This window comes from Rattus norvegicus, chromosome 10 (assembly GCF_036323735.1).
Source record: "Rattus norvegicus strain BN/NHsdMcwi chromosome 10, GRCr8, whole genome shotgun sequence".
NCBI classification, from domain to species: domain Eukaryota; kingdom Metazoa; phylum Chordata; class Mammalia; order Rodentia; family Muridae; genus Rattus; species Rattus norvegicus.
The window spans coordinates 105,950,889-105,965,000 of NC_086028.1; the positions used below are offsets into that span (position 1 = coordinate 105,950,889).

At 50.5% G+C, this 14,112-nt stretch overlaps 1 protein-coding gene across 3 annotated transcripts in view; it reads right to left on the bottom strand.

Annotated features, from left to right (window-relative positions):
- Positions 1–2,232: 2,232 nt before the first annotated feature.
- The window catches only part of LOC100912167 (uncharacterized), a 21,522-nt gene continuing 9,642 nt past the window's right edge, over positions 2,233–14,112 (bottom strand). For all 3 annotated transcript variants that reach the window (XM_063270196.1, XM_063270195.1, XM_063270194.1), the window contains one exon: positions 2,233–14,112. This exon is cut by the window's right edge and continues 7,890 nt beyond it. The gene's annotated coding sequence lies outside the window, so the exon portion shown is untranslated.

Here is a 14,112-nt window from a genome sequence, read left to right on the forward strand (position 1 = left end):
CATTTGGGTCCAAATTTTGGTGTGTGTGTGTGTGTGTGTGTGTGTGTGTGTGTATGTGTGTGTGTATGTGTGTATGTGTGTGTGTATGTGTGTGTATGTGTGTATATGTGTGTATGTGTATATGTGTGTGTATGTGTGTATGTGTATATGTGTATGTGTGTATGTGTATATGTGTGTGTATGTGTGTGTATGTGTGTATGTGTGTGTGTGTATGTGTGTGTATGTGTGTCTTTCTCTTTTCAAATTTAAATCTATTTTTTCCATGTCTCAAATATTTTAAGCTTTCTAACTGATGGAAGGAAAGAAAACTCAGGAAGCCCAGCAAGGTTAGGGGCTCATGTGGGCTGTGTTTCAGGTTTGGGGTTGGGAGGGGGCCTCAATGCAGGTGGAGATTAGGAGGCCATTGTTGCTTGCAGCCTCTAATTCAGTCACCATCAAGTGAACGAGGCCTAGTGACTCTCTTCCCTTCAGTCTCTTCAGGACTGAAGGTCTGAGCCTGCAGCTAACACTCACCGCAGGCCCTGCATGCCTACACCTGACTCTTGTTCCTCAGTGGGGCTGGACAGGGCTGCCTGGAGCTCTCTCTTCCCAGACACACAGCTCTCTCCCACAAAATAGTTTAATGCAACTTAATGGCTTGAAGTTGATGTAAAAATTACAGGCACACGGCTGGGGTGGGGTGGGGGCCTCGTAAGAAATCCTTTAGAAAATATAATTGAGTTAATGGAGCCATAACTGCGGCTCATTTTGGGGGTAATTGGCCCGCTTTTTGTCACCCAGTCCATTTACATACTCCTGTTTTCTTTTTGCGATTGATTTTTTTCTTTATAAAGTGGGCCACTTTACTGCAATTTTTACAGCCCCAGTGATGAATAAAACCTCATCTTCCCGCTCATTAAGACACTGGAATTAGCCAGGCCCAGGGCCCCACCAGGCAATTTGCTTAACAATCCCAAGGCTGCTGCAGCAGGAGGGGCCAAGCTCCGGAAGGTGGGTCTTGGACCCTGATCCACCTCCCAAGGAAGGAAAGGAGGACAGAAATCTGCCTCCAACTACCCAGCCTTGAACTTAACACATCCTCCCTCTCCTCCCTCCTTGTCTCCTGCTGAAGGCTTCTTCGGCCTTGGACTCTCCGCCCTACAGCCCGCCTCCCGAGGCTGTCACTCAGAGGCCCCGCCCACCAGCCTCTGACTGCAGATCAAGGTCACGTTTCCTAGAAAAGTACTATTATTTTTAATTATAAAAACAATCTATATACACGGAGTGAGTCTGTTAGCACAATGGGACATAAAACGGAAACGGAGCTCCGCGAAGAGTGTTCCAGCATGTAGGCCTTCTCTCTGCGAATGCGGGAATATGGGTAGGCACCCTTAAATGGGTCTGACCCCACTTACCTGCCGCTAGCAACCTGGTGTTAGATTTTAACTTTACTTCCTTCTCCTTCCGGTCCTATGGATCAAACCCAGGGCATCCTGGGTCTAGGTAAGCGCTTAATCACTGAGCTCCGCCCCTGCTCTCTGTTCACCTTCTGTTTTGAGACACGTGGTCTTACTAAATTGCCCAAGCTGAGTTTGAACTCCTCCCTGCATCTGAAGCAGGCCTTGAACTCTTGATCCTTCATCTTCAGTCTCCAGAGTAGCTGCAATCAGAGGCCTACAAACACCAGGCTTTAGTCACTTGGCCATCATCCAAGGTGGTGTACATGGGTCCACGTGCTTTTCCCCCCTGACTTTGTAATACTTCCTTACTTGTAAACAGGCCTCCTGCATCACACGCTCCTGCCGTGAAATACTGCACCGCCATAATTTCTGTCTTAGTTTCTTTTCCGGTTGATGTGGTAAAGTATTCTTACCAGCTAGGCACGGCGGCCGGTACCTCGGTCTGGTTTGTGCGGACCTAGCAGTCTCAGATCCACACAGTCCTCCTAATATCGTTCCAACTTTGTCTAGGGAGCAGACTGAAGGCTGCACTAACAGGATTTGGGAGACACTGAACCGTAGGGGCCACACTCAGAACCACTGGGCCAGGTCAAGTCCTCTGTGGAAGCAGTTAACACCGGGGGCTGCAGCACTGCTTATATCCTCTCTTCACCTATGCTGGGAGGTGGAGGGACGACACCCAGAAATCTAAAACTCCGCTACGCAGAAAAGGAAGGCTGAGCTCAGACAATTGAGAGTCAAGAGCTAGCACTGACAGAGCTCTGGGCTAAGTGGCCTTATCTCGGCAGCCCCCAAAACTAACGGACCCACCCGCAAATGGTGCCCTCTGCTGGCGCTGGCCATCCCAATCTCTGAAGGGAAGGCTAATTGGCTCAGGAATCAAGCATAGTCCACTCTGATTGGTCGCATTGGGCCGGTGGGCTAGGATACTGTGATTGACAGCCAGACCAGGAAGCAGTCAGTCAGAAAGATTGTCTGGGCACCTTGTTTGGATCAAGCTCTTCATACAAACATGAAAAGACCTTTCTCCTTCCCACCTGTGCAGCGTGGCTCCAGCTCTGCATAGTCATGGAGTCGGAGTTTACTTCTGACCCAGAAGCCTCCAAGCATCCTCTGTGTACGTCAGAGAGTGTGAGGAGAGCCACAGTCATCCTAAGAAAGCTGGTTGTCAGTCCTGAGTATCGGGGCCAGAGACCTGTTCTGAGGAGAGCGCTTTGTAGCTGAGCTGGGTTACACTGCTGCTTCCTTGTTCTCCTGGAGAGTGCTGGGCACCAGGGACACTCAAGGTATCTGTACACTTGTAGGCAGTGTGACAGACACTCATCCACCTTGTGGGATGGAGAATGGACAGCCCCATCCCTGGAGACAGGTATCTACTTCCTGGATGAGGAAGTTCCTGGCAGGGGTTACCGTCATTCACGGAGAGCCCTAGAGACATCGGGGGTGTAGGGTGACTTGGTCCATGCCACTGGGAATCCAATTGTGTCTGCTTATGTCACTTCCTCCTAGATTTGAGTGGAAGGGCTCTTTACCAGCTCTGCAGGGGAGGCAGTCCATGTGCCTGCCAAGGCCCCAACCAACTCCCTGATGATAGGGACAGCGTCCTCTAGCTTGTGTCACACAGCAAGGCACTCTGAGCAGGGCAGAGAGAGCTGCAGACCCTTGAGGAGAAGCCAAGACTGAGGTTGGGGATAGCGGGTAGAACCCCAGGAAAATCCACAGCCCCCTACTGTTCATGACCCCAAGAAGCCTACCAGAAAGAACCAGAAGAGAAGCATGAGTTTCTTTGGAAGCCACGGACACCAAAGCCAAATCACACAAACTGCCTGGATGCTCAGGATGCAGCCTGAGCTCTCCCAAGACAAGCAGAGTCATGGGTTGGGGGAGTCAAATGCCCTACACTCTACCCAGGGTCTCTCCCAGGATTCTCCTGGTTGGGGTGCTTCGTTACAGTATGACCTGACCACTTATACCCTCACAGCCACCCTTCCCGCCATGGTCCCTCTCCATCCCTCAGTCCCTTTACCTCCCCTCCATGGGTCCAGAGATCCAAGTGGACTTCGTGGTTCCTGGGTTTGGACCCTCAACTGACAATCCCAGTCCAGGTGTTACCGCTGGTCCTGCTGCCTAGGGCAGGCCTAGTTCCTACTCAGGCCCCTGTCCTGGGTAATGGTTGGCTGTAACTCCAAGGCCCTACCTCCTCATATTGGGACAGGGTAGAAAAGGGACTGGGCAGAAAAGGAGGCTCCCTATGGTCTCTAGCCCCTCTGCCCAGTGCTGGGGGTGAAGAAGGTGAGCAGGTAAAGCCTCCAAGAAACCTGGTCTGGGGGTGGAGGGATGGCTCAGTGGTTAAGAGCACTGACTGCTCTTCCAGAGATCCTGAGTTCAAATCCCAGCAACCACATGGTGGCTCACAACCATCTGTGATGGGATCCGATGTCTTCTTCTGGTGTGTCTGAAGACAGCTACAGTGTACTCATATACATAAAATAGATAAATAAATCTTTAAAGAAAGAAAGAAAGAAAGAAAGAAAGGAAGAAAGAAAAAAAAAAGAAAAGAAACCTGGTCTTCTCTGCCCCAGGACTCTGACCCACTTTTCAGAAGGTGTGGTGGGATAGGGACAATGGACAGGTTGGATTTTTGTGTTCTTTCCCTGAGGTCTGGAGAGATGAAGACCTGATGTGACCATGTTGGGAGTTGGATACTAAAGCCCCCAGGTTGCCCCTTCCAACGTGTCCCAAGCAACTCCCAGGGGCTCACTATATAGCCCTGCCTAACCTGGAACTTCATATGTAATCAGGCTGACCTTAAACTTATAGTAATCCTCCTGCCTCAGCCTTCCGGGTCTTGGCATCACCAGCTTGCCCTACCATACATAGTTCCAGCAGCTGTTTTCTGGGCAACAACTGAAGGCTGAGGTCATGAGGAGGCCAACAGGGTAGGGGAGGTTGTACCTCTCCAGCAGGAGAGCCCTCCCTCCCCCCACTGCTGCCCCGTGGCCTGGCTAGACCTGGGCCCCAGAGAGTTGGGGGTGGCTCCACAGCCCAGGAGCCGCAAAGGGCAGAGAGAGTGCAGTGTGGCGGCCAGCCGCCAGCAGGGCCGCCAACAATGTGGTTTCAATCTAATTGTCCCAAAATATTGTTACAACACAAACCACGTGCTATCCATTCACCTGCAACTGATCAGCCGCAAAGCTACCGGATAAACGGGCTGCACGCTCCGGCTGGGCTCTGCATCTGGCCTGCTTTCTGCCTGGGCAAGGGTGGTCAGGACAAGGAGCTAGGCTCTTCCTCTCTCTGTGGTGGGGTAGACAAGTCAGGACTCTGGGCCTTAGAGGGTCAAGAGGAAGCCAGGGATTGCACCACAGCTAAAACTCGGTCAGCAGAGGTGTGTCCAGTTTGCAGTGACCCAAGAGCCTCCCTGTCTTTTCTCTATCCAACCCAGGAATGGCAGTGCTGGGATCTTTACCCTTGGGGAAAATGTCTGCACACCCATCACAGTAGCAGCAAGACAGGCTTCAAAGTCTCCCAGGCCTCTCCATCCATCCATCCATCCATAAGACTTGAGTGACTCTGTGGATGGACTAAATTGAAGACAGCCCAACTTAGCCCCGGAGGAAACTGAGACTCCCAGAAGGGCCAGGCACCCAATGCCCAATCACAGGGCTATAGCAGTAAACACCCTACCTGGCCTCGTACCTTGCTCTCTTGGAGAGACAGGGTCCTATGAAGGTTTGATCTCCAGAGGGACAGATTACAGTAATGACCAACAAGTGTTAGAGTGGCCAGCAGCTCTCATTATACTCTCAGAGCTCAACCGTAAGGCCTTAAGTGCTAATAGTGTAATAGGAGACAGGAAGCAGGATAAAACCCAAATGGGGTCACAAATAGACTCTGATAGGTTGGAGACAACCCAGCTTCTCACAGTGGCTCAGGATCTTCCAGAAGGTAGGAAGTCCATCCGATAAGGCTTCAAGGGTATACCTGATGCCACTGCAGGGTGAGCAGTGATGGCCATGAGCTCTGGAGGGAAAGCTGGGGAACATCAGGCAAGAGTCCAACCCACTCAGAGAGCACAGTGCTGAGAATAGGGACTATGTGTGGCCCCTCAGCTGTAACACCTGACAGCAGTCTGGGCGGCTTGAACATCATTTGTCCTCCAACAAGCAAGGAGCAGCAGCAGTCCAGCGTCAGGATGCTATGACACTGGCCCCTGGGGAGCTCTGGAAAGACACGCTCTTCTCACCTACCCAGCAACTGGGGCTGTGAGTCTGGAGTCCACTGGGTTCAGTCAGCATTACTGTAGCCTAGGCCTTTATCCAGCCTTTCTTTCCTAATGTGAGCCTTCTCTCATCTCTGGTCTTGTTATAACACGTCCCATTGGATTTAGGGACCACTCCAACCCAGCGTGACCTCATCTCAATATCCCAAAGTGAGGGACTAGAACAGGAAGCCGTTTCACTACCTTCCTGATGTGACCCTTGTTGTGGCCACTAAAACCATTAAATTATGTTGTTGCTACTTCAGTAATTTTGCTACTGTTATGAATTGTAATGTAAACATTTTTGGATACAAGTTTGCCAAAGGGGTTTGAGACCCACAGGTTGAGAACTACTGGGCTGGAGAGAAAGTTCAGCAGTTAAGAGTGCTTGCTACTCTTGCAGAGGACCAGAGTTCAGTTCTCAGAACTCATGTCAGGCAATTCACAATCCCCTATAACTCCAGCTCCAGGGGACCTGACATCCTTTTTTGGCCTTCATGGGCACCTGTGTGAGCATGAGTGTGCACACATACATATATGCAAAATAGAATAGTTCTGTTTTGTTTTAATTCTTAAACGAGACTCAGAGACGTTAAGCAATCTACCTTGAGGCAGCACAGCTGTGAAATAGCTACTTCAGTGGTCTGTGCTTTGATGTAGAACAAAGTCTGAAAAGAATCAATAAAAGTTCGGTGCCTCCAGGTGCAGAAATACAGGCATGGATATCTGGCAGAGAGGAGAGCAGCGTCTCCAAGTGCTGCCTCGAGCCTGTGTGTCTCGCGTCTGTGTGTGGAGATAGTTACTCATCTGAACAGCTTGCAGCCCAGAAGGGCTGTAACTGGTTTCAGCATCACACAGTGGTCAGAGGCAGAGGAGGCACTCCCAGCTCACACTCTGGGTAATGCCTCCCACAGCCATGAGCCAGGACTAGCCTTCAGGATCATGGAAAGTTGCAGAATCGTAGAAAGCAACTCTCACAGCATAAACAGAGTGGAGCCCTCCTCAGAGAGACTTCCTTGTCAGTAGATAGTAATGAGATGTAGGCCGTACAGAGAAAAGATGCTACCTCATGACCAGGGATAGCTCTTCCTGTGGCCCTGGAAGTTGTCATGGGGTGGCAGCGATTGCCCCCAAGCAATGCACACTGTGTGAGAAGTCAGAAGACCCATAACCCGTTTGCACTACTGGCAAACTGTGCTTGCCACGCACTCTCTGGCCACAAACCAGAGTTGACAGGGCTGCCTTGAATCTCCTGTTGATGTAGAGCTGAATGTGGGGGTGAGCTAGGAGGAACTAGGATGGACTCCCATCCCTTAGAGGGAACCCAGGTAGAAGCCTCAGGCAGCACCTCCATGCCTCTCCAAACCTCTTTTGTTTCTTTTGGAAACAGGATCTCATATACCCCAGGCTAGCCTCAAACTCCCTATAGAGCTGAGGATGACCGACCTTGAAATTCTAATCTTCTTGCTTCCACTACTCAAACTCTAGGGTTACAAGCATGCACCATCACATCTGCCTTATACTAAGCAAGCACTTTACCAACTGAGCTATAACCCCTGCACCAGGCCCTTTCTTTTTAATTCTCTCTGTCTCTCTGTCTCTCTCTGTCTCTCTGTCTCTGTCTCTCTATCTCTGTCTCTGTCTCTCTATCTCTGTCTCTGTCTGTCTGTATATCTGTCTGTCTGTCTGTCTCTCTCTCTCACACACACACACACCATGAAAGTAGCCATTGGGACCCCTTTTTAGGGCATGGTCCATGGCACCAGATATCCACACTGCTGTACAGCATCATTTGAAACTCGGCTACTCTCAGACAGTGGCATCTCAGCCCTGGTATCTTCTGTGTCCATGAATTTGCCTGTTGAAACATTTCACAGGATTATGAGGTATTCCTTTTTTTCATGTTTTCTTTCACTTAGCACAAAGATTGGTCCATATGTTAACAGGTAGCAGAATTCCTTTCCTTAAAAAGGTTTTTATGGTAATATTTTTAATATCTTTTCTTTTTTCTTTTCTTTTCTTTTCTTTTTTTTTTTTTTTTTTTTTTTGGTTCTTTTTTTCGGAGCTGGGGACCGAACCCAGGGCCTTGCGCTTCCTAGGCAAGGGCTCTACCACTGAGCTAAATCCCCAACCCCGGTAATATTTTTAAAAAATCATGTGTGTGCATATGTGTCTGTGTGTAAGTATAAATGCAGGGGCCTGTGGAAGCTGGAAGATAACATCAGATCCCCTGGAGCTGGAGTTACTCCACGTGGCAGAGCTGGAACCCAAACTCAGGTCCCCTGCAAGAGCAGTGTGCACTTCTAACCCACGAACAGTTTCTCCAGTCACGCACGACTCCTTTCTTTGTAAGGCTGAGACTAGTCCCTTGTCTGGATCCACCACACTGCTATCCACTCCTCCGAGTTCTCTTCATCTTTCAGTTCTTGGGTCTAAGGCACAACACAGAGACCAGAGTGGTCCAGTGGTTGCCTGGGAGTGGCATTTGTTGAGTTGTGATGATGCCATGTTGAACTTTTGGTTGACACCAAACCTCTCTCCCTTTGTCCATCCAGATTCTGTTTTATTATTACTTTTTGTCCTTTGCAATTTGGGGTGGGACTGGGGCGGGACTAGGGTGGGACTGGGGCGGGACTGGGGTTCTGGACTCACTAGGCATGAGCTGCACCCTAGCCTGACCCTTGCTGTTTCCTTCCCCAACCCTTCTGGTTCGTGAAGATGCAACCCTCGGGAGTAGAGCAGGGACGTACGCACAAGTCTGTGCTGTCTCCCCCACAGACAGCTTCAGGACCTGCGCTGGTGACCCCGCTACTGTGCCTCAGTTTCTTTATCTGTCAGCTGGGGACAGAATAGCACCTGCGTCTCCGGTTATGCGCACAGGGCAGGTAAAACACAGAGTGGTAGGCATTTATGAGTGATGATACCTGCCGCCCACAGCCCAGGGCAGGGGAAACAGACTGCAAGGTTGCCACATTGTTTTTTGGTTTTTTTTTTGTTTGTTTGTTTGTTTGTTTGTTTTTTTGCCTTATATCTTGGTTGTTTGTGTTAGGGTCTCACTATGTAGCCCTGGCTATCCTCAGATTTAATGTAGCCCAAGTTGGCCTTGAATTCTCTTTGTAGAGCTAGAGATGGGCTGAGTGGTTAGAAAAAGCACTTGCTGCTGTTCAGTCAGTCCCCAGAACCTGCAGGGTGCCACATATACATGTGGACAACGCACTTATATACACAGAATAAAATAAATAAACCCTTACAAACTAAAAGCCAAACCAAACCAAAAACCATCTTCCTATGTATGCCAGTCTGGGGTTTCAGGCTGTAGGCCACCAGGCCTGGGTAAATTAAGATGTGGGGGCCTCCCCTCTGGCTCAGCGCCTTTCCCATTTCCCATGATGCAGGTGCCTGGCTGGAGGAGGGAGGACCTGCCCTGAGGGAGCTTCTCTGTCTCCACAGAGGAAAGAGCTGCTCAGCCCCAGAGATGCTCTAAACCGAGATCCTTCCCACTGGTTTTGCCTGTTTGTCAGGCTAGTGGAGGGATGGACAGATGGATGGATGGATGACTCACGGCTAGCTGGGTGCCCACTTCCCTGCACCCTTGCCCCAGGTGACAGGAGAAGCAGATGAGAAACCCCAGCCCAAGGCCCCAGGCAGGACAGGTGTGGCTGGCTGTGGCCTCCATTCCACACCCACTCAGGCCCCAGGCCAGTGTCTGGGGCCAGCTTGGCCGTCTCCCAGGCTCCAAAACACCAGCTGTCTGTCCCCAGGCCTGGAACCAGGAGTCCGGGTGGGCCTCCTGCTCTCACCTTAGGCTCTGCCTTTCCTGGGAGCAACCACTTTGACTTCTGGCCATAACTTGGGAGTCCAGCTTCCTTTCATCCACCTGTAAGCTGTGTGGCCTTTGGCAGACCATACACCCTCTCTAGACCTTGGCAGCTTACATCTGAATGTTCAGTTCCATGATGACCTCTGGGTCCCTGAGACCCATAGCTGCTTCCTCTTGCCCCAAAATCCAGAAGCCAGACACACATCATTCACCTGCATCAGAGGACAGTCATGCTGGGTCAGGAGACCGAGTCAGTGCTGGGTAGAGGAGTCATGAACAGTGATGGAACTCAGGTGCTGTCTTCCATAGGCAAGTGGCACGGGGAGCGAGAGGGGGGACTCTATACCCTGGGGTCCTGAAACATTAGGACAAAAACCAGGTTCCAAGGAGCTGGAGACTTCCAAAGGAGAGTAAGACAAAGGACAATTTCCTCAGGCTCTCAGCCCAGATATGGCTGCTTCTGGGATCAAGGTGGGAACAGTTAGTGGTCAGTGCCTTCTGGCTGGCTTGGCCCATGTCCAGCACCTCCTTCTCAGGCTTAATCTAATATTGGTAGGGCATCCAGCGATAGGGTTTCATACATCCTCATGAAGAGGAGCACTCACGTAGAAGCCAAGCATGACAGAAAGTATCCATAACCACTCCTCACCCCCGCATTGAGGGAGTCACACAGGGGAATTCCCAGGATCTTGCTAACCAACCAGTCTGCTGAAACAAGGAGCTCCAGTCCCAGTCCTGTGAGAGATCTTGTCTCAAAGAATAAGGTGAAGCCAGGCAGTGGTGATGGCGGCACACACATTTAATCCCAGCACTCAGCAGGCAGAGGCAGGTGGATCTCTGAGCTCAGCCTGGTCTACAGAGTGAGTTCCAAGACACCCAGGGTTGCTCAGGGAAACCCTGTCTCAGCCCCCACTCCCAAAAGTAAACTGTGAGAAATATGTTAATTTTGACATAAAAATGGAAGAAGAAAGGAATTTTGATATCAATAAATATTTAAGAAAAAAGAAAAGATGGAGAGATGGCTCAGCAGTTAAAACACTTCCTGCTCTTTCTGAGGATCTGAGTTCAGTTCTCAGCACCCAAGTCAGGCAGCTCACAACTGCCTTTAAGTCCAGCTCCAAGGAATCTGACACCCACTTCTTGTCTCCAAGAGTGTGCGCACACATGTGTGCACACACACACATACATACAACCGCATACACACATATATTCACACATACACAACCGCATACACACATATATTCACACATACACAACCGCATACACACATATATTCACATATACACACAATAATACCTATTTCAAAAATAAGGTACAGAGCGATAAAGCAAGTTATCTGGCCCGAGCCTCAGCTACATGTGCACGCACCCTTGCATGCACATGGCGTGCACACGGCATGCACACAGCATGCACACACAATACCAGGGATGTAAGCTGTCTCCTGAGCCTGCTGGAGGCTGTAGGAGTCACATAGGTGAAGCAGCACCTACCTGTTTAGGGCACTGACCAGGGCTTGATACCCTGAATAGCATTACCAGAAGTGAACTAGAAAGGGTACAGGGAGGCATGGCTGGCCTCAAGGAGGTCAGGCTATGACAGCACTGAAGGTGACAAGCATGGAGACTGTACCTGAATACACAGTGCATGTCTTTCTCTTTCTCTTTGCCTCTTTCATTCTTCCTTCCTTTCTTCCTTCCTTCCTTCCTTCCTTCATTTCTTCCTTTCTTCCTTATTTCTTTTCAAGATGGGGGTCTCCCTGTATAGCCCTGGCTATCCTGGAATTCACTTTGAAGAACAGGCTAGCCTAAAACTCATGGAGGTCTGCCTGCTTCTGCATCCTAAGAGCAGAGTTTTAAAACCTGCCCCACCACCTCCCATCCCAAACATGTCTTTCTGTTTCATCATGAACCAGAAAGAAAAAAAAAAAACATCAAAGGTAATCCCGGGATACCCAGGCCTTGCAGAACGCTGAGGTCTTCTCCAGACTCAATGGGATCCTGAGAAGCTGAAGGCCTCCAGCCCAAACCTGGGTGGTGTCTTTGAGCCAAGGGGCCGAGGGCACATCACTAGGGGCAGTTTCGAGCGTCTCCCAGAGGTTGATCGGTCCTCCTTCTGGGGCCTGGCCTCAACTGTGGCTAAGGAGTCAGAAAACAGCAGGGCACCACGCTGTGTGCAGTCTCACAGGACCCAAGCCAACCTGGAATTCAGCTCTGCTTTCCCCAGCTGTCGCCTCGCAGTGGCCAGAGCAACTGTTTCCGTGGCCGAGGTTTGGCTTGTTTGTCATGAGACGCAATGTTAGCAAAATGGACTCGCCAGCCCAAGCAGCCCCTGAGTGATCAGGAGTTCCTGTACTCGGACCAGCAGGCAGTACAATGTATGGGGTAGCAGACAGGCTCTGGGACTACGATGGCTGGCAATGTCTCCACCTCTGTGTGTGTGGAGGGGTACTGAGGCAGAGGCATAGGTGAGATTTACACACATCCTCTCCCTATGTCTCTATGCTTAGCAGCAGGGAGGCTTTGAGGGTGCTGTCGTCCTCTGGAACAATACCTAAACTCCTGACATGTCAACATGCCAATCTTTGAATTGGGAATAATTGTAATAAACAGATGGTCCCAGGCGAATGACAGCTTGACCTAAGAATTTTGTCTTCTGCTAGGCCGCAGTGGTGCACACCTTTGATCCTAGAACCCAGGAGGCAAAGGCACATGAGTCTCTCAGTTCGAGGCCAGCCTGGTCTACAGAGTGAGTTCCCGGACAGCCAGGGCTACACAGAGAAACCCTGTCCCGAAAAATCAAAAAGAAAAAGAAAAGGAATTTTGTCTTCTTGCTGGTGTGAAGGTGGGGCACATCCAGAGGCTGCACTTTGAAGTCTGACCTTTTCCTGACTTCTGCTAAGAGGTCTAATCCCAGGGACCAGAGAGGCGGCTCGGTGGTGAAGAGCATCTACTGCTCTTACGGAGAACGCTAGTTCAATTTCCGGCACCCACATGACAGCTCGCAACTGTAACCCCATCTGTCACTTCAGTTTCCTAAGCCCTAGGATGCGGCCTGCTGCTGACTCAGAGCGTCCAGGGCTCAAGCGAGCCTGTTAGCATGGTGGGAGGGGTGACCTGAGCCTGTCTTCTGCTGTCCACCTCAGTTCCTGAGTCGCCTCAAACACACCAGCACTTCTTTCCTATGCTTTGACATGGGGAAGGTATCCCTGGGCCCAAGGTAGGTCAGAGACACTGGACAGGACCAAAGACTAGTAGAGGTTTGGGGGAATCAGAGCCAAGAAGGGACACGACCCCATGAGGTATAAGAAGGCTGAGAAGTGACATTGATATGAAGGCAAGGCCAGAGGCTGAGTAAGGATAAAGCGTCCCCAGCATAGAAGAGGCTAGTCTGGGCCCTATACCTCCATAGTGCTAAGATCCTCCAGGACTGGTGACTGAGGCTGCTGAATCTGCAGGGACAGGATCTGCAGGGACAGGATCCTCCAGACCTGTTGCACAGAGGCCTTCAGCCACCCAGGGGAGACAGTGGGAATGAGGGAAGAACTTGAGCCAACACTGCAAAGGAGCCACTGTCCAGGGCATCTCACGCAAGTCTAATGGCAGAGCATGGGAGACGGTCAGAATGCCGGTCTCACCCACAGGTCTCAGACCCCAGAGCTGCCAGGTGAGGTGTGAGCTTTGTCCCTTCCAGGTCTGTCTAGCCTGGGAACCAGGAAAACTGGAGGTCCCAAGGCCACAGGTAGTATTGGATAGGAGAAAAGACGTGTTAAGGGCCGAAGAGATGGTTTAACAGTGATTGTTGCTCTTGCAGAAAATGGAGTTTGTCTCCTAACATCCATGTCAGTCAGGTGGCTCACAACTGCTTGTAACCCTAGCTCACAGGATCTGATACCATTTTCTGGCCGACACACACACACTCTAGATGTTTTGTTTTGTTTGTTGTGGTTGCTGTTACTGTTGTTGACTCTTTGAGACAGGGTTTCTCTGTGTAGTCCTGGCTATCCTGAAACTCTGTAGACCAGGCTGGTCTTGAACTCACAGCGATCCTCCTGCCTCTGCCTCCCAAGTGCTGGGATTAAAGGCATGTGCCACCAATACATCTTTTTTTTTTTTAAAGAAGAGATATTTCAGGTGCAATGATTCTAATTAATTTTTAAGGTTGTACCACGCAAAAGACTGCATTTCAGCTAGAAATCCTACTTCAAATCCCACTGTGTGACCTTGGCCAAGTAACTGACCATCTCTGTACTCATGTGCAGTCTCTGTTGCAGAACGGCCACAGGGCCCAAAGTTCTGTTGCTATGGCTATATCAAACCAGGCACTGCTCAACGACAGCTCTCTCTCTCTTCCGTCACATCCGTAACCCTGTGCCAAGGGACACAGGCTTGGCACTCTCCAGAAAGCTGGCACTCTGGCCTGCCACAAGCCCAGGATCCCAGGAAGGCTTGAGACTGCGTGTGGTAAACTGACATGGCTGACCTGCCTGGAGCCTGCAAACCAGAGGTCAAGCCTCTACCCACTCCTGATGTGATCCTCCTGCCTGCCTTCATGAGCGTGTCCCAGCTCCTCCAGGAGTGCCTGAGGTTTGCCAC